The sequence below is a fragment of the Bos indicus genome, chromosome 4 (assembly GCF_029378745.1).
Source record: "Bos indicus isolate NIAB-ARS_2022 breed Sahiwal x Tharparkar chromosome 4, NIAB-ARS_B.indTharparkar_mat_pri_1.0, whole genome shotgun sequence".
Lineage (NCBI taxonomy): Eukaryota > Metazoa > Chordata > Mammalia > Artiodactyla > Bovidae > Bos > Bos indicus.
The window spans coordinates 61,863,277-61,883,936 of NC_091763.1; the positions used below are offsets into that span (position 1 = coordinate 61,863,277).

Here is a 20,660-nt window from a genome sequence, read left to right on the forward strand (position 1 = left end):
GATCAATTTGAGTTGAGACTTGTGACTTTTAAAATGTCCAACCCAAATTCCATTGGCCCAGGACTTGTTGACCCCCTGCAGAATCTCCTGGAAACCTCTGGGAATCCTTTAGAGGTGAGGAGCCACTTTACAGGCTCAAAATCAGACACTGCTTTGGCAGGTGAGGCAAGGCTTTCAAGTTACTAATGTTGAACCAAATACAAGAAGTTGCCTGGGGATTTCATGAGACTTAATCTTGCTGTATTTTCAAGTCACTTCCCAGGACAGTATTAAAAATGCTGTTAAAGTGGATGTGCAAGGCTTATCTATCAAGTCAAGCAGACATTCCTAGGAGGGTGGGATCTATGTTGTCCAAGGTAGCATTTCAAATCCCGTGACTGGTGTGCTATCTAGAAGGAGGTGGTAAAACTTGCTAAATACTCAGAGGCAAAAGTTCCTCACAGATAAGGCATGGCGGTGGGACACGTTGAAAGGGGAGAACATCGGAGTCCCTGTGATTAGAGGCAACAGGCATCCCCTGAAACTTTCTATCCTCTCTTCCTCCCTTTTCCTCTCCTGTTTCTTTCCATTGCCACTTTCAGAAATGTTATGAAGAATAGATTTTTGGTGCCAAGTAAGTGTTAAAAGTGAGGCAAATCTAACTGATTGTTTATAGCTTTTAAATGAGATCTTGGAAAGCAGTAGGGCAGAGTCCAAGAGCAGGGGCTTTTTTGGTAGAACATAGTTCAGAAACATTTGGAAAAGATCCTGAGAACAAGGTTATCAAAATATCATTTTTACTTTTTTGAGGAGTAATACATTCATATGGTTCAAACTTCAACAATGAAAACACTGAAATCTTCCCTCCCTGTCAGTCTCTTCAGTTCCCGCTCTTCTGACCAGTCACCACTATTGTTCATGTCCGGTATAGCTCTCCAATACTGTTTAAAAATGCACACACAAGCCTGCTACTTCCTATTTCACAAGTGGTTGATTATTACTCCATGTTCTGCACTTTGCTTTTTTTTTTTTTTTTTTAAAGCTTTTTATCTTGTACTGGGGTATAGCTGAGTAACAGTGTTGTGATTCAAGTGAATAGTGAAGGGACTTAGCCATACATATATATGTCTCATTTTCTCCCAAACTCCCTTCCCATCCAGACTGCTACACAGCATTGAGCTATACACGTGCTATACAGTAGGTCCTTGTTGGTTACCCATTTTAAATATAGCATCCCATGCTATACATGTCCATCCCAAACTCCCTAACCACTGCTTTCACCCATCCTTCCCCTCGGCAGCCGTAAGTTCCTTCCTGTGCACTTTGCTTTTTAACTAAACAATATAATCTCTTTAGTGTTTAGACGCAGTTTCTGTCTTACCTACCCTTGTTGTTAAAATATCACCTCTACTTGGACACTTTTTTGCTCTTTCCAGCTGACTTCTTGTCAGATCTGATTAGATTGTCACAACTTTTATCTAATAACACAGCTGTTTGCTGTGCTTGCATCATTGTTATTATTATTATCTGCAATCTGCCATCTATTGGCAGGAATCTTTTCAAGCTACTTGTCTATATCCCAAGGGCTGCTGCTGCTGCTGCTGCTGCTTAAGTCGCTTCAGTCGTGTCCGACTCTGTGCGACCCCATAGACGGCAGCTGGGATTCTCCAGGCAAGAACACTGGAGTGGGTTGCCATTTCCTTCTCCAATATTCCAAGGGCTAGTTTAGTTAAATCTGAATCCCAAAGTCATATGCTGATGTGACTGTACCCGTGAACGGAGCGGGGCATGAGACATGGGAAGCAAGTGAAGGAGAGTGAAGCTGTCTGTCCTGGGAGCTCATCTGTCATCAGGAATTCTCAGGCTACATGACTGTGCCTGGCTGACCTCTGGACCCCTGAGGAGTCAGCGTTAGCTTGCTTGTTAAATGTTACTAACACAACGTCTTCCTAATTTTTTTTGATGAAAAATAAACATAAATGAAATCTTTAATATTTTCTCCCGATATCACCCTCACAGATCATCTTTAGCACACCCTGGCATGCCTCCTCTACTTTGGAGACCACTGCTTGAGACAAAAAAGTCTGATTTCTTTGGCTGTAACCATATGTGTGCACGTGTGTGTGTACATACATACTTACAACCTAAAAATTACAGTATTGGTACATATTCATTAAAGAAAAAAGCAGAAAACATAAAATCAGCCCTGAACCCATAATCTAGTGATAACCACACTTTATTTTTTGGTTTATATTTTCCTAGACTTCATCTTAAAGATGTGTGTATGGTTTTTTCCTTACAAAAATGGGGTCATACAGAACACACTGCTTGTTCCTAATCTTACATACACCCTTCTCTGTTTGCTCAGGATGAACCCCTTCGAGTGAAATTGCTAAGCAAAGGGCAGGCACTTTGTGAAGATGTGTGATGCATATTTCCAGTTGCTCTACAGAGAAGCTGTACCACTGTACACCAGCAAAAAATGGGAGGGCCTTTCCTTGTGAATCCTCACTAATACTGCCACCTTAAAAAAACCTCAAAACAGATCCAAACACTGTAAATATAGTGGTCCAGCGTATTTCATTTAATTGAAGTGCTATAGCACCTCAGCAATCTTTTCATGGGTTTATGGCCGTTTCATGCTTATCCTTTTGTGGATTGCCTTTTCATGTTATTTGCTTATTTTTCCATTGGAATGTTCTTCTTTCTTTGGTTAATTTAAAGAGATCAATTTGATTATCAATTAACTTGAATTAATCTGTTATTTTTGTTCCCTGGTTAATTTAGGCTGTGTGGCACAGATTATGTCCTTTCCTCTCATTTTGATTGCTTGGACCTGTCCAAGAGGGTGGAGAACAGAGCTGACCTGTGCTTCTTTGGCCAGGCTGGTTGTATCTGGCTTGTTCTCAGGTTCCTGAGATAAATCATGATATACCAAAATGAAAGTTGCATAGGGGTGGTGGGAATCAGGAATTGGAAAATGTATAATGTTAAGAAATTTTTGATAGAAAACCAGTTCCTCAATAGAAAACTCCTTTCACCAAAACCTTAATGTTCAAGATTATAAAAAGTAGGCTAATTTATTAAATGTTATTACTTCCTTGTAATAGACACTGTAATTACAGCTGTAATTTTCTGCCATATGTCAACACAGCTTTGGAGTCACATAGACTTCAGTTGGTGTGACTCGGGACAGATAGGTCTGGGTTGGAGTCTACATTCCAGTGGCTGGAGCCACTTCCCAGCTGTGTGACCTGAAATGAGTTACCTGCTCTCTCCATTACTCCGTTTCTTCCTCTGGAAAGTGGGGGTTGACCATCATAGCTAACTCACAGGAGTACTGCAGCAACTGAAAGAGAAAATGAACACTAAATATTTTATAAAAGGCCGTGCACATAGTGAACACTCAATTACCATTTCTATTATCTATTATTATTACTATATTTTATTATTATTATTCTTATCAGCCTGAGATTTGTTGCAAAAACTACATCCTGAGCTCCAGACAATTAATTCATAAACCCTCTTTGGGAATACAGTCCATTTGTTGGTTTAAGTCCTCAGTGAAAACAGGTGACTACAAACTCTGGTAAAATGGCCAATAAAATACTGCCAACACTAGGTGGGGCCAGTGCCTAGCGGATCTGTGCTTGGACTAAGTGCCAGGGGCTGAATCTGTACTGCAAAGGTGCAGCTGTTACTGGGAAAACACGGATGAAGAGAGCAGCAGTGGTCTTAGCCTGCTGTCTGCTTTGACATGCCTGCACACATCCCTTGCACACTCCCCTAGCCCATACCCCTTCAACCCCCCCCAGACACCCTATAGCCCCATGCCTGCACACCTCAAAGTCTTTTATATGACTCCCTCTCCCCAAACTCTCCTCCCACTCATGGCCCCACATGCCCCTTTATGCCCTTGGCACACTTCTGACAACATTCTCACCCCACTCCTCCCAAGCCCTTCTTGAGAGGAGGCGCTCGTGTCCTGCTGCCCTGTCACTGCAGTGTCATCCTGGGCAGTCCTGAAAACAGGCCCTCTAAACCCAGACCTCTTGATTTTTCAGGTTTTTAAATTGTAGCTGTGGATTTCTCCTGTTTTCCCATGTGGCTCAGCTCCCCAGAAAGTGGGTGACCCAAGGGCATACCCTGGGCTTCTGAACGTGTTAGTCGTTCAGTCATGTCTGACTCTTTGTGACCCCGTAGACTATAGCCTGCCAGGCTCCCCTGTCCATGGGATTTCCCAGGCAAGAATACTGGAGTGGATTGACATTCCCTACTCCAGAGGATCTTCCCGACCCAGGGATCAAACCCAAGACTCCTGCATGCAGGATTCTGAGCCACCAAGACCTAACACCCTTTACCTCTGTGACTGTGACTTTGAGCAGGCTTCGTGAACCCCAAGTTGTTTGTCAGCCCTAAAAGTCTAATGGTGGAAGGAATAACTGCCCCACACTGCATGAGGGGACTGGGATTGGCTCAGCCCAGCCCAGGCTCCCTGCTGGGAAATAAGATAACTCAAGCTCCCTCTGTGATCTAATCCTCCCAAGGAGGAGTAAGGAGAATGTTCATTACTAGAGCACTGGCTTCTCAGCTTGTCAGCTCCAAACTCATTGGAGAACACTGATTAGGTGGTGCACATCAAAGTTATCTAGGAAGATTTTAAAAATGTCAATGCCTGGGCACTGCAGATGTGTTAAAGTATCATCTCTGAGGTGGGGTCCAGACATCACAGTGTTTAATATACCCCAGGTGATCCTAGTGAGTGTCCAGCACACAAAAGTGTAGAGTCACTTTCCTGTTTCCTTTAAATAGTATGTATTTAATGTTACAGGTCTCTCTGCTTTCCATGTCCCCTGGAAAGGGCTCTCTCTCGTTACTTTGGTAGCTCCACCTTGTTTATTTAATACACTGAGTTGATCGAACTTGTTGGAGTGCACCCACATCTTTGTAATATCAAGCAATTTAGGTTATTTAAAACCTTGTTACTTAAAGTCTGATTCCCAGATCAGCAATATTAGCATCACTTGAGAGCTTTTAGAAATGCTGCCCCAGCCTTACCACCTAAATCAGCACCGGTGTTTTACCAAGACCCCAGATGGCTCTCATGCATATCAAATTTTGAGAGGCACTGGTTTAAAAGAGGATTTTTTTCTCTCTCACTCTTTTTCTAAATGAAAAATTTCAAACATAAAGTGGAGCTGAAAGCCTTTCCCAGTGGACATCCCAAAGCAGTTCTTTTGTCATAGCCCAACCTCAGTAATACACGGAGTTCTGAGTAGCCTCTCTGGAGTGGGCGCGTGTCCCGCTTCTCCAGAAAGTCCTTACTGGGGACTGGAAGTGGAGTAGGACAACTCTTGTGCATCCACATTTTCATTATCCATGCAACACAGTTTCAACACTGTTGGCAGTCTGTGTGATTCTCCTGTTAGCAATTTTAGTCCCACTGATGAGTCTGTTTTTCATCTTTGAATCTCCAGCTATCTGATGATGCCTGGCACATAGCAGATACTCAAAAGAGCTTTCTTGAAAGAACTCTCCATCCCTCACCATGAACAATGTGGTAAGAGTAATTAATTCAAGGAGCAGAGAGGTTAATTGAGTCACCTGATAACAGTTAATATAAATCTGGTGAGCTGGAGAGAAATGAAAATTGACTAAGCCAATTCAATTTTGTCTTCTTTGTGAGCTGTCTTTATCTTCATTTTCGAAGGGCAACTGGCAGGGAGCTCTCTTCCTAGAGAGTGCAGTTGCCATCGAACTTCAAAGACAAGTGGCTGCCTTGTGCTTTGAAATGTTTCCCTTTTCCAGAGCTGGTCTCATGCGTGCATTTGATGGGTGTCATATTAAGGAAGCATGAGGAATTATTTAAGAATCTTGTCAAGGATACTTCTCCACAGTCCACCTCTTTCTGCTCTCCTCCTGTTCAGTATAGGGGAGACGAATGCACCACAGGTGTTCTGAAAGTACCATGGTTCTCTTCTGCCCCCAGCCATGAAGACATGCTCCCTGCTTGGTGCAACCCTTTTCATCCTCTAAAGGCCATTGTAGGTGTCACCTTCTGCAAAAATCATCCTCTAATCCTCGCTCCCTCAAGCCCAGTCTGCCACCCCTCCACCTTTCCTCCAACCTTCCCAGTCTGTGGGGAAGCCCCTGCTGTCTACACCCAGTTGTGTAGGAGCTTCTTGAAGTCAGGGAAGATGATTTTTCTCACTCAGAGTTCAGAAAAAAGCAAATGTGGTCCTACCATCAGCCCGTCTTTCTTAAGTGTCCTGACCTTCCTCTCACCTGTCTGAATCCCAGGCACCTTGGAACTCTACAGAGTATCCTTGTAGGGAGGCTTCCATTACCCCAGACAGTGTCTGAGTGCTCCTCTTTCCCTTTCTCAAGCCCATTTTCCACCCTTGCTGTTTCCTTGAACTTCTGTTCATTTCATACAAACTCGTTCACAAAAAAGCAAGGACTCCTAGTCAAGGTCCATTGCAAAGGATTTCTGACTGAGACACAGGCCTGCTTGGTCTGATTCCTGGCCAGGTTCTGTGTAAGTGGAGAGCCAGCAATACTCACTCAAGTTTTTAATCTCCTTATATTTCCTCATTTCCCTCCTTCCTAGTCCAACAGGTAGCTTTCTCCATGCTCATCGTCTCAGGGAGATTTTTGGCAGGGAGGGAAGCAGAAATAACCAGAAATTCTTTTTGACCTCTGTGTTCTGAAATTCTCTGTTGAGGGACCTTCGAGGCTTTGCAGTAGGATTGAAAGGCAGTGGTGAGGGGATTTGTGGAAGAAATACAATGGGAGTAGGATTTCCCCAGGCTAGAAGAAGTTTTCTGTGGCCTTGGTGGTGGTGGGTCAGGAGGCAGAACAAGAGAGATGGCGGGAGGAGCATGAGGCTGTATGAGCTGAAGGGACAGTTGCTCGCAACCCAGGCAGCTGTCCTTGGGCTCCAGCAGAACCCCCAGAGAGAAGCACCGATCTAAAGGCCCACTGGGAGCAGGGAGATAGTGTACATGAGTAGAGGGCCCTGCAGCACTCCTCTTAGCCTGATGATTCCATCCGTCTCTCATGGGTGCCATAGTCGCTGCTGCTATACACCACCCAGATCCCCCGTCAGAGTAAAGGGCCAGTTCCCCAGCTGCCAGGACCTGCCCTCGGCTGAAGACACCTACCTGGTCCACGGTCATGCTCCTTTATCTGGGGCAGCCACAGCAATGACTAGGTGGTTCAGGAGTTTAAAGGCCTGGCTCCTCTCACCACAACAAAAGTGCTGCTGCCTCCCAGCTTCTCGTGAGGCCGGCTGAGGCCACTACTGAGATTTCGTGGGAGCCCAGCTTCTCCCTCTGCTCAGTTTTGCACCCTTCTCTCCCTTACCAGGTCTGGATCCAACAGCACTTCTTGCTAAACTTCCTGCATTAATCTCTGTCTCAGTGTTGGAAACTTGCTCTATGATAGATACAGAAAATGATTTTTCTCCTATGTGAAAAACAAAAGTGTGGGGGAATGATGTAGGGGTGGTGGATGGCAGTTGAATCTGTGGGGCATCTTAGGAACTCAAGACAGGGTTGGGCTGGGGGACTCAGTCCTTTCTGAAGTAGGCAGCTGCTGCTCAGCCCTAGCTGGTCAGTGCTAAGAACATGTGGGTCCAGTGCTTCTACATCTTTTAGGAGAAGCTAGTAATAGCTCGGAGAAGGCAATGGCACCCCACTCCAGTACTCTTGCCTGGAAAATCCCATGGATGGAGGAGCCTGGTAGGCTGTATCCATGGGGTCGCAAGAGTTGGACACGACTGAAGCGACTTAGCAACAGCAGCAGCAGTAATAGCTCAGCTGGTAAAGAATCTGCCTGCAATGCAGGAGACCTGGGTTCGATTCCTAGGTTAGGAGGATCCCCTGGAGAAGGAAATGGCAACCCACTCCTGTATTCTTGCCTGAAGAATCACATGGACACAGGAACCTGGCAGGCTACAGTCCACGGGCTCACAAGAGTCAGACATGACTTAGCGACTTAAGTATTACTACTAGTAATAGAAATTTATATTTTTTAAAAATATGAAATGTTCTGATTAAAAAAAATCAGTGTGTGGACTAGAAAACAAACAAACCAACCCCAAACTTGTCCAGGCCACAATGGGATAATAGGCTTTTACTTTATGCCCTTGGGTCTAGGAAGATAGGGAGGCAGTAGTCTGACTGTTGGGCAGTGGTTAAGGAACAACTGGACACCTGTTTTGGTGAGATTCCTATAGTACAAGCCCAACTGGGAGGAAGTTAGAAGACCGAAGTTCAATTTCTGGCTCAGGAAGATCCCCTGGAAAAGGGATAGGCTACCCACTCCAGTATTCTTGGGCTTCCCTGGTGGCTCAGATGGTAAAGAATGTTGGAGACCTGGGTTTGATCCCTGGGGTTGGGAAGATCCCCTGGAGAAGGGAATGGCTACCCACTCCAGTATTCTTGCCTGGGGAATTCCATGGACAGAGGATCCTGAAGGGCTACAGTCCATGGGGTTGCAAAGAATTGGACACAGCTGAAGAACTTTCACTTTTCACTAGAAACATCCAGAAAGACTGATGCTCAGTGTTTAATTGGTAGGAAGGGGGCTGTGAGTCAGAAACCAAAGGAAGAGAGGAATTAAAGAAAGCACAATACTTGCTCACCTGAGTTTGTGATTCAAAATTCCCACCACATAAATTGATGATACTGGAGATATCCAAAAGCTGAAAGCTTCTCCAATTATGGGGACTCCATTCCAACAGGGCTAAGTCACTATCTATAAAATACCAGAATTTATCAAATCTGATTAATACCATTCTGTCAAACATATATCTAAGATTTTTGTCTAATAACGCAAAGAGCAGAAGTCTAGATGAGTTTAAAATAATAACCCTGTAGGAGAATCTGATTGAATGTGTCCTTGCGTGGCACCAAGATCTGGGACATGAAAACTCCAAGTTCATGTTGATGGCATTAAAGAAATGGAAATAAATGGTTTTTTCCTTCCTCCACTGCAATTCAGTACAGACTCTAGATATTTTTGTAAATGATTAAAAACCAGTCTTAGTCCAACCCTCTGGCTTCAGACCCCCAGAAAGGTTATTCTTGAAAATCTGTGTCATGTTCAATTGACACATTTGTGTCAGGCTGTCATGTACAAAAGGGTCTCCTCACTCCCAACTTCTCCATCAAGGGGAATGTGGAGTAGGATAATGCTGTCATGGGTCCATCCAAGAGTGCCAATTATGGACTAGGTCAGTCCTAATTCACCCTTGTACTTCAGTGTCTACACAGTGCTCAGCATAGGAAAGGGTCCTCATGAACAGAACCCCCCACTGTCACTGAGACTAGGACCCCAGCTTAGAGTCCTCCCTGATTTCCTCTTTCTTCCTCATCCCTGCCTCCTTTCACTCAGGGATTCCTCCTGCAGGTTCCTTGGATCTCCTTGCCCCAGTCTGCTGTTCTGGTTGAGGGTCATCTCACTTTGCATCTGAACTGCTTCATAATACTCATCCCACTGCAGCTTATGCCCCCACTTGCTGCCAGCAGGATCTTTCTAGAGCACAAAACAGATTTCATTACTTTCATGCTTAGGAATCTACATGACACTTCATTATTTTCAGGCTGAAGTCCAAACTTCTCAGCCAAGCACTCAGTGTTTTCCACACCCAGCTTCACTTCCTGCCACTCACCACCTGCTTCTCCCCACCCTCATGTTCCGGGTCACCCTGGACTCCCAGCTTGGAGCTTGGAACAGGACCATCCTCCGAGATGGTAAGGAGCCAGGGCTCTGTTGTCAGACAGATCAGGTGGTAAGGTGTACTAACCCAAGCAGGTCAATTCTCTTCCTTAAACATCCTAATTCCTTGCTAGTAAACCAGAATTGACACATGCCAATCCCCTACCTCAGTACCACTCTCCAATTCTACCTGCTGTCCAGGTTTGCTGTGAGGATAAAATGAGATTGTGCAAAAACCTTAGCAAAGTGTGTGCAAACTGTGGTCAATGGTGCATGAACCCTGGCTGGGCAGAAGTCTAGAAGTGGGTACCTAAGAGGCTAGCAGTGACTGCCCTGTTTGGTGGCACTCTGGGGGACTTTTTTACTTTCTTCATCATACCTTATGTTAGAATATGTTATGATTTTCCTGCAGCACATGGGTTTTATCAAGACACAGTTGGAAATTATTTCCTCTTTAGAGCTTCTCTAGTAGCTCAGTTGGTAAAGAATCCGCCTGCCACGCAGGAGACCCCAGTTCGATTCCTGGGTCAGGAAGATCCCCTGGAGAAGGGATAGGCTACCCATTTCAGTATTCTTGGGCTTCCCTTGTGGCTCAGCTGGTAAAGAATCCGCCTGCAATGAGGGAGACCTGGGTTCGATCCCTGGGTTGGGAAGATACCCTGGAGAAGGGAAAGGCTACCCACTCTAGCATTCTGACCTGGAGAATTCCATGGAGTGTATAGTCCATGGGGTTGCAAAGAGTCGGACATGACTGAGTGACTTTTACTCACAGAGCTCCCCTAATTTGCCTGGAAAGAGTCTCCAGTGCGTTATACTTCCATCAATACTCTGTACTTGTCCATGACATAGTTGGCATGGCTGGTGATGGCTCATTTGCCAGCCTTCTTTCCAACTGAATCCATGTTTCTGTGGATCTCTGTTTCCCTAGGACTCTGCCCAGCACTTGGCATTGAGAGTGTGGTGGCCTGTCTGTGCTGGTTCCTTTGACATGAACGAGGCCTGTTTCACTAAGAATCACCTGGGCACTGCATCTCTGATATTCTATTTAATGTTTATAAGATTTTAGAAAATACGTGTTTTCAAGAGATACATATTCTCCCACTGAAAATCACTGAAAGTCAAGCTGTTCACTGTTGAGATGATGTATGCGGGCAGATCAGCAGTAAAGAATGCACAGGCAGCTGGGCCTCTGTGAGCCCTGGGAAGCAGCCTTTCACTCCCTCTCAGCTCCCTGGCTCCCTGGGGACTGCTTGTTCAACTGACTGAATAAGGATTTTCTGAGTCTTTAAACATGAAGTGCCGCTCGCTCAGACCTAGGCAGGTCAGGACTCCTGCTTCTCTCATAGCTCCAACTGTCCCCTTGCTTCCTGAGAGGAGCCCCTCCAAGTGCAACTCCCCAAGGGCTCAGGACCAGCCTGGTGGGCTCATTTGAGAGCAGAGTTCAGGCCTGTATGTGAGGAGGCCTGGGAGACCCAGGTCCCTCATCTGGGTGCAAGAAAAATGATTCTTTCCAAGCGGGACATTTTTGGTTTTATTCCTTACTTTAGGTGGACACTTTAAAATTATACATGTGTCCATTTCCTTACTTTGGAAAATAAGAGTATAGATAGAGTATAGTGAATGAAATTTAATCCCTTTAAAATTTCACTTTGGGTTATCTTAAGATTCAGTGAGATTTCTGAAATGAAAAATCCTACATACATATGTATTAATTGAATACATATCAAGGTATAACACAGAAAAGCATGTTTAATTCAATTAAGGTATAACAGAATAAATTTAAATACTATAAATTTAATTAATGTATAACATAGTTAAGTAAATCAAGTACACCAATTGTAGCATACAACTTGATAATTTTAACATCAGTAATCACATGTCTTACTTCCCTCAGGGCTCAATGGTAAAGAATCCACCTACAATGCAGGAGACTCAGGAGACTCCGTTTCCATCCCTGGGTTGGGCAGATCCCTTGGAAAAGAAAATGACACCCACTCCAGTATTCTTGCCTGGGAAATCCCACGGACAGAGATGCCTGGCAGGATACAGCCCATGGGTTTGCAAAGAGTCGAACACGACTTACAGACTTAAAAACAACAATTGTGTGTCCTACTACCACCAAGGTGGAAACATAGGACATCCCAGGAGTCCAGAAAATTTCCTCATGCCCCTTCCCAATCTGTACTTCAGCCCCAAAGTAACCACTAGGATAACTTCCATTTACAGATGGGATGAAATATTTAGAGTGGAATATTTTTTCTCCAGAGATTCTCTTGTCTTCTGCAGTTGTTTTGTTTTATAGCTAAAGCCACATCTTGCAGGTTTTATGGACTTTGTCATTAAGAAGCATGTTGCTTTTTACAACTGCAGAAATAAGTAGTATTTTGAGGTTTTGGAATTTGAGGATTCTTTCAGATTTCACTTAATTATTTCTGAGTTACTGTTGATCTGGTTTCTGGGGAATACTAACATTCAAGGCTTTTATGTAGATAATTCAGCTAGATAACCCAAGTTAAAAATAATAGAAGTAAGCTGTTTTCCACAATAGTCTCTAATATTAAAAACCATGTATTTATTCCTTAAAGGATGTAAAATAACTTTAAAGGAAAATAAAATAGACAATAGCGGAAACAAAAAACTAGATGTAAAAGAAGAAAAAAAAAAAAAAGCAAGGCAAAGAGTGAGCCAAGAGAATTCAGAATGATAAGCATAATTTTGGAGTTCTTAATGTTTGGATTTTCAGATTATAAAGCTGCTTTCATTAGCATTTCTAATTGTAAACTATCAATCATCAAAATAATTGAAGCTTGTCTTATGTACAGACTGCTTAGATAGTATGTTCTTGTAGAAATAGGCTGAATTTTCTTCATAAAAATTTTCAGATGGAAAGTGTTCATAAGGGCATGAATCCAAGTGAATTGTTGGAAAAGACAAATTGATTTCTACTTTGGGCATAACTGTCCTGCCTAACAAAATGCAGCAGGCTTCTCTTTATTCCTTGCTGGCAAATTCTATTCTAAGTATGGGAACATCTCTTAATTAGAACTTTTCAAAGGATGATCTTTGAGATTTTCCCTACTTGGAAATATTGCTCCCACTGCTGTTGGTTGGTGGGACCAGGTATCTCAAGGATGAGAGGGCATGCATTTTATTTTACCAGGCTGCACCTACCAGATTTGCTAGCTAGGTCTGCTGCACCCACCATTGTGTCTGGTAGGTAGGTAACAGGCCAGGAAACACTGTTGTATGTCGGATGAAGGAATGGCCCTCATTCCTTGCACACAAAAGGAGCTGGGAATGATCTGTCCCAGCACATGACTCTCCTCCCTTGCCTGCCCTGAGAGGTCTGATAAAAGCGTTTCCATCAGCCTGAACACATCTGTGCACATCTGTTACTAAGTGCATTAACATGCTTCTCATTTTGCTTTTATCACAAAATGTGGTCCATCAGGCAGAGTTCTTATGACATAAGTGCTATTACCTTCACTTTTGGGAAGAAAAGTCTATTTTTCAAAATACTAAAGACACATCTAGGAAACCACTGTGAGGCTTTAGTTGCTATAATGAAGAGCCCTCAAATGTTTTGTGCAAAATGTCCTGTAAACCACTGGGCACATCTCATTGTCAGGGTGAAACTAATCCTACAGTTACATTGTTGTTGATATGGAGTCACTGAAAATGGGCCCACTTTTCTGTATTCTTTAATGAACATTCAGCCTTACAGAGGAAACATTTACTTCATATCCCCTCCCTCCCCAACACACACGTTTGATCAAGATCGCGTCTCTCTACTCATTCCCATAAGACAAAAATAAAAGGTCTGCCTGTAAAAACCATGCTGTGAAATGTCCATCTGAAGTAAAGAGAGGGTAGAACAATTTTCCCTAGGTGCTTCATTGCATCCCCCAGTCCCTCTGTCCATAGGCTCCTAGCTGCTCTCCTTGTGCAGTAACACAAGTATCCTGTAGGTGGCTCTGCCTCCCCATTATCTCCTACGAAAAAGTGGCCACAAATCTTCAAGCTCCAGTACTAGTTCTATTGGAGCTTCAGCCAGGGGCTCTGAAGTGTATACCCAAACCTTACTGGCCTGGATATTGGTGCATGCTGCTCATGCAGAAGAGAAAGCCATTAGACACTTAAATGATGGGGCTCTTGGAAAATTCACTGGTGGGCAGCCCTGGTGTAGTCTCAGCAGAGCTGCAGGCATCACTTCAGTCTGGTGACGGGAATGGTTCTAAGTGTCAGACCAGTATTTCCCAACATGTATTTTTTAAGACGCAAATCTGGCAAGATTCTCAGTGAAAAAACAAGGCACTGTAGTTAAATAATTTGGGTAAGGCTGTATGCTGTTCTCTTTGAGTGTCATAAATCATCTTAGTATTTTAAAAACTTTGAAAAGTTCTGCAAGAAAAATATCTGTTTAACTTTGCTTAACTTGGGATTTTATGAACTCAAGACCTACTAATATCAAGGAACATCGTGTTCTGTGGAATGCATCCTGTGGAATGACTGATATCTATAATGATTCTGAGGGAGAGGACAAGAAGCTGGGGCCTCTGCACTTTTTTGGGGTGGAAGGAGGGTGCAGCAAAGGCTCTCACCTTCGGCAACTCTGCCAAGTGACCAAGTATCATAAAAGGGGGACATGTGTGTGGACTTTCAACACATATTATGGAAAGTGCCCAATCCTTCAATTAGGAAAGGGGGAATCCCATTTATTGGGTGTTTCATGTGTGCCAGGCACTGGACTAGATTCTTTTTATGCACAGTGAATGTATTCTTCCCAGCATCTCCTGAGTATATAGAATCTCTACTTTACAGGAGAGAAGACTGATGGGCAGGGAAGCAGGGTCACCTGCTGGAATTTGCATGTAAGCAAGTGGCAGAGCCAAGACTGAAACCAGCTGGCCTCAAATGCCCTTACTTTGTATTTTATTCTTTAAGACACTACACCAGGGAATTATTGAAAGTGTTTTAGTGAGGAGGTAATTTGGATTGACTTAACTTCAACAATACATGAAGATGTAGAGGAAAGAGTGGATATAATGTAGAAGACCTGGGTAAAAATCCCAGGATTACCACTTCTTGGCTGGGTGGCCCTTGGACACAAGTTACTTAACCTCTCTGGGCTCCAATTACCTCTTTCCTAAAATAAAGATTATTGATGGAGAATTAAGTTAGAACTAAGGGTATGGACTAAGTATAATACATATGTACTAAGCTCCAAATATCTGTCTAGTCCCATAGCCGTCCCCACCAGTTACAGGCAGGCAATGGTTGCTCACATTCTGTCTGGGGCTCTGAAGCATTGGGCCTGAAGGGCCAGTAACAGAGCAATAGAACTCAGGTTGTAACTTCTACACCTCTGTAGGGTGTCAGAGTCTTGGATGTTAGCCAGGACCAGGTCAGAGAATAGACCCGAAGCAAGGTCCCAGTTATCAGAGTTAGAGCTAAATTTAGGATGCAACTGTGAAAATGAATACTCAACAGGCTCTGGAAAGTAGGGAGGTGAGTAATTATCTGGCAGATTTGATTAATGTAGACAGGCCATGATGATAATTTGTCCAGTTTTCAGCCAAATAACCCTACCATCTCCCCAATATTTTTCTTCTCTGAACCATCTAGGTTCTTAGCCCTGGGATCCTTTTCATATGCTTTACCCTTAGTCGTATAGGGTTTTCTTTTGTGGGAATTATTAAATGTTTGCATGACTCTGTGCTTCCCTTAGACCTAAGACTACAAACTGGTGACTCTGAGATGCCATTCAGACCTCAGAAAGTTCCATTTGGTCAGATTTAAAAAATTGAGCTTTCATTAGAAATTTTGGAGATTTCACACAAAATTTAGATTTATCTATCATATGATTTACCAGTTCCACTCCTGAATATGTACCTGAAGAAAGTGAAAACACTAATTCAAAAAGCTACATGTACTCCAATGTTCCTCACAGTATTATTTACAATTGCCAAAAGTGTCCATCAACAGAAACTCATCCTATTATTTTCCTATAATCCTCACTCCCTTTCTCCTCCTTTCATTTTGTCTTCATTAAAGGTTTTTGTTGTTGCTGTTTTGAATAGTTTACCACTGGAAAGTCAATGCAAATGAAATAATCTCACTCACTGGGAGGATGTGACAAAAAACTCCAGGCTGACTATGGTAGCTGGTATGGGTCACTGGGAGAGGTCCATGTCAGTCAAAGCTGGTCCTATTGGACTTGAGGGGAAGATGGGTATGATCTGGAAAACAGAATACCAGAGACAATAACTGTAAACACTCCTAGGAGACCCAGACAACTGTAATTTTCTAGAGCTTTAGGTATTTTCTCATACAAGGTGGGGAGAATTTATTCATGGCTTGGTAACTCAGCCACATGATTGACTCCTTTAGCCAAGTGGTCCTCATGCTTTCATGGGCATCAGGCGTATCTGCAGAGCTTTATTAAAACACAGACTGCTGGGTGCTACTACCAGAGTATCTGATTTAGTAGGTTCTTTAGATGTCGTGGTCTAAGAATCTGTATTTCAGGTAATGCTAAAGTCAGCCTGGGACCACACTTTGAGAACCACTACGTTAGGGAGCTTAGTTTTCAGCTGAGAAGGAATGAAACGTGGGAGGGAAAAGTTAATAGGGAGGATTATGGATATTCCTGGTGCAGTAGCAGGTGGAGGGGCAGGGAAGGTGGGCAAGGATGGAATCAGCTCAACTTGGACTCCAATGTCACTTTTGGTACCTTTGCTGTGGTTTGGGGGTGAGTAACTTAATTTCCTTATTTTTAAATGCAAAACTTTTGTGAGGATTAGAAAATGTGTGTGTGTAACTCCTGGCACCGTCCTCACTTAAAGGTGTCTTCCGTTTTGCTATGTTACCCTGATAGGGAGTTTTAGGGACAGCATGAGCATGTGACGGCCTGAGGGCAGGGGCAGCCAGATGGGGAAAGGAAGCATTGGAAGGAGCCGGGGAGAGGGGAGCATAAACCTATCCACAGTTTTGCATGGGCCTGGCTTTGTTCCAAGCTCAGTAGGTTTTGAAGCCCCAGAAAAGCTGGCAGTTGGACTCTTAAAGATGTCCATCTAACCACAAATGAGTTCCACTTGCTCTAAATCATCTTTAACGCTTCAGCTGGCCAGAGCACACCATGAGTCATTCATGGGCGTGCTGAAATCTGGAGACTTCCCTACAGGCCCCAGAGGTATAACCCTCAGACCCAAGGTGCTCTCAGCTGATTGAACATGATGGGAGCTGTGTTACAGTATGTCGCCCGGCCCCTATCATTCACCCGGTCACCATCTTCTCAGTCACCACTGGTCAGTGTCACTGTCATGAATTAGCACTTCTCATTGACTTGGACATCAAGGAGTGAATCTAAGGTCCTTTCCCTGGCCTGGTTTCCAAAGGAAAGCTGAACACCAGCCTCAGGCCTGTGCTGACACAGAGTCTGGTGAAATATGTTTTCATCAGGGCCACACAACAGGCTTCCGGGGTTTAGGGAGCCACCACACCGACAGTGCCATATTCTGTTCTGCTGCCATAGTGAGAAGGGGACGTGCTGACGGATCACGGATGATGCTGGTGAGTGACACGGCTGTGTACACATCACCAGAAAGTTCTTAAAAGCAGAAATGCTCGCAGGTATTAGATCCCTGTCACTGTATTAAGACTCACTTATTTTCAGCATTTTCTCTAAGGAAAAAAAAATGTGGATGGTAACAACAGTAATGCACAGCATCCAACCATTTAGATTGTGAAGTGACAAAGCCAAGGTCAGCTTTACTAGTGAAGGAAAATGAACGGTTTCCCTGTAGGGTGCATCCTCAGCCCTAGATGCCTCCTTATGATGTTTTTAACCTGTTTATGGCAGAGAACAAAGAAGGCAATGGCACCCCACTCCAGTACTCTTGCCTGGAAAATCCCATGGATGGAGGAGCCTGGTGGGCTACAGTCCATGGGGTTGCTAAAGGTCGGACACGACTGAGCGACTTCACTTTCATGCATTGGAGAAGGAAATGGCAACCCACTCCAGTGTTCTTGCCTGGAGAATCCCAGGGATGGGAGAGCGTGGTGGGCTGCCGTCTATGGGGTCGCACAGAGTCGGACATGACTGAAGCGACTTAGCAGCAGCAGCAGCAGCATGGCAGAGAATCCTGGTAAACAGGCCCTGGAGCAACAGGGCTGAGGAGGCTCACCTGGGAGTCTGTTGAGGAATCTTCTGGTTTCAGTATTTGTGATGGGGCCATTATTGCAGTGTTCTTACAGAAAGCTGAAAGGAAGCCGTTTGGGAAACTGTTCTCTACATTGCCCAGACTGTGTTTTGTAGAAGGCAGCTCCTCAAGATGCTATAAGAAGCATCACGCAAAAGTGATTTGAAAAGCTTGGGAAATGTTTCCCTCTAGACCTGCTCCATCTGTGGTCAGCAGACTTGGTGCACAAAGTCAAGTCGGGAAAGAGAAACACTTTCAAGCTCCATTTTTAAACAGGAAAATGATATTTTAAATCAGTTAGTACAAAATTTGGAACTGTGCTTAGGTGCTCTTTCATCATCCTCCTCTCTGGGGTGGGGAAAGGGGCCTTTTGTTCTTTTTCCTGGGGTTAGTGACTTTCTTGCTCCTTTGGTCTGTTTTGTTCCCTATGCTTGTCTGCATTTGGAGTCCCACAGGGCCCCTCCCAGAGGCAGCCTCTCTTTAAGCCTTGACCCTGGGACAGTTACCTAGCCTTGGTTGGAGGTGACCCAGGGGAGGAGGCAGAACTGGCCAGAATATGGCCAGGGGACCCTTTCTAGGATACACTATGAGTAAGGGAATCAATCGTGTTTAGTTTAATTTTCCTGCTCCTGAAGTTTCAGCAAGGCATAGATCACAAAACTGGATGACCATCATGTGCTTGTCTCTCTCTATGTGCATGCATGCTAAGTTGCTTCAGTTCTGGTTGACTCTGCAACCCTTTTGGACTTGAACCCACCAGACTCCTCTGTCCATGGAATTCTCCAGGCAAGAATACTGGAGTGAGTTGCCATGCCCTCCTCCAGGGGATCTTCCTGACCCAGGGATCAAACCAACATCTCTTATGTCTCCCGCATTAGCAGGAGTGTTCTTTACCACTAGTACCACCTAGGGAAGCCCCTTATCTCTGTCTATCAAATTATAAATTCCTTGAGAGACTTGCCTTGTGCCTGCTATATGCTATGCATGTTTTATGCATACTTGAAAAATAATATATGTTCTCTAAATGTTCAGTTCAGTTCAGTCACTCAGTCATGTCTGACTCTGCAACCCCATGAACCGCAGGACGCCAGGCCTCCCTGTTCATCACCAACTCCCGGAGTCCACCCAAACCCATGTCCATTGAGTTGGTGATACCATCCGACCATCTCATCCTCTGTCATCCCCTTTTCCTCCTGCCCTCAATCTTTCCCAGCATGAGGGTCTTTTCCAGTGTGTCAGCTCTTCCCATCAGGTGGCCAAAATATTGGAGTTTTAGCTTCAGCACCAGTCCTTCCAATGAACACCCAAGACTGATCTCCTTTAGGATGAACTGGTTGGATCTCCTTGCAGTTCAAGGGACTCTCAAGAGTCTTCTCCAACACCACAGTTCAAAAGCATCAATTCTTCGGTGCTCAGCTTTCTTTGTAGTCCAACTCTCATATCCATACATGACTACTGGAAAAACCATTGCCTTGACTAGGCAGATCTTTGTTGACAAAGTAATGTCTCTGCTTTTTAATATGCTATCTAGGTTGGTCATAACTTTCCTTCCAAGGAGTAAGCATCTTTTAATTTCATGGCTGAAATCACCATCTGCAGTGATTTTGGAGCCCCAAAAGTAAAGTCAGCCACTGTTTCCCCATCTATTTGCATGAAATGATGGGACCAGATGCCATGGAGTTTTCTGAATGTTGAGCTTTAAGCCAACTTTTTCACTCTCCACTTTCACTTTCATCAAGAGGCTCTTTAGTTCCCCTTCACTTTCTGCCATAAGGGTGGTGTCATCTGCATATCTGAGGTTATTTATATTTCTCCTGGCAATCTTGATTCCAGCTTGTGCTTCTTCCAGCCCAGCATTTCTCATGATGTACTCTGCATAGAAGTTAAATAAACAGGGTGAGAATATACAGCTTTAACATACTCCTTTTCCTATTTGGAACCAGTCTGTTGTTCCATGTCCAGTTCTAACTGTTGCTTCCTGACCTGCAACAAGTTTCTCAAGAGGCAGGTCAGGTGGTCTGGTATTCCCATCTCCTTAAGAATTTTCCACAGTTTATTGTGATCCACACAGTCAAAGGCTTTGGCGTAGTCAATAAAGCAGAAATAGATGTTTATCTGGAACTCTCTTGCTTTTTTGATGATCCAGCGGATGTTGGCAATTTGATCTCTGGTTCCTCTGCCTTTTCTAAAACCAGCTTGAACATCTGGAAGTTCATGGTTCACATATTTCTAAATGTTAGACATAGTTAATATACATTCAAGTTGTTCATTAAGATGTTCAAATCTTCTATTTATTTGAGATTTTTTCTTTTGTCTGCATGTTTTGTTTCTGTGACAACTGTCCTAAAATCTTTTACTATGATAGTGGACTTGATATTTTCTTTCTATAGTTGTTAATTTTTACTTTGTATGACCCGAGGCTATGTTATTACAACTATACAGTTCAGGATTATAACAGCTTTTTAACAGAATAGTTCCTTTATCATTATGTAATGGCCACTTTTATGCCTGATGATGGCTTTTGCCTAAAGGTGCCATTGATTTTTTCATTGCACGACCCACCTGCTTCCCAGATGCATCTTCTCCTTCAGGACGGGCAGCATCTAGGCGTGCCAGTTCATGCCTTATGAAACTCTACTCTCCCTTGGCCACTGATGTTACATTCTCCTGGTTTTCTTTGTAAGCTTTTTTATCAGAAAAATATCAATGGCAACAATGAAAACATCAAATACTATAATTTAAAACCAGACCAAACTG

General features: G+C 43.8%; 1 long non-coding RNA gene across 1 annotated transcript in view; it reads right to left on the minus strand.

Annotated features, from left to right (window-relative positions):
* The window catches only part of LOC139182721 (uncharacterized), a 56,585-nt gene that overhangs the window by 21,049 nt on the left and 14,876 nt on the right, over positions 1 to 20,660 (minus strand). Inside the window, exons 2-4 of the long non-coding RNA XR_011566254.1 lie at positions 15,826 to 15,941; positions 8,627 to 8,739; positions 3,248 to 3,328 (exon numbers count right to left, since the gene is read on the minus strand). This is a non-coding gene — a long non-coding RNA (uncharacterized lncRNA). The remainder of the gene's footprint in view (positions 1 to 3,247; positions 3,329 to 8,626; positions 8,740 to 15,825; positions 15,942 to 20,660) is intronic.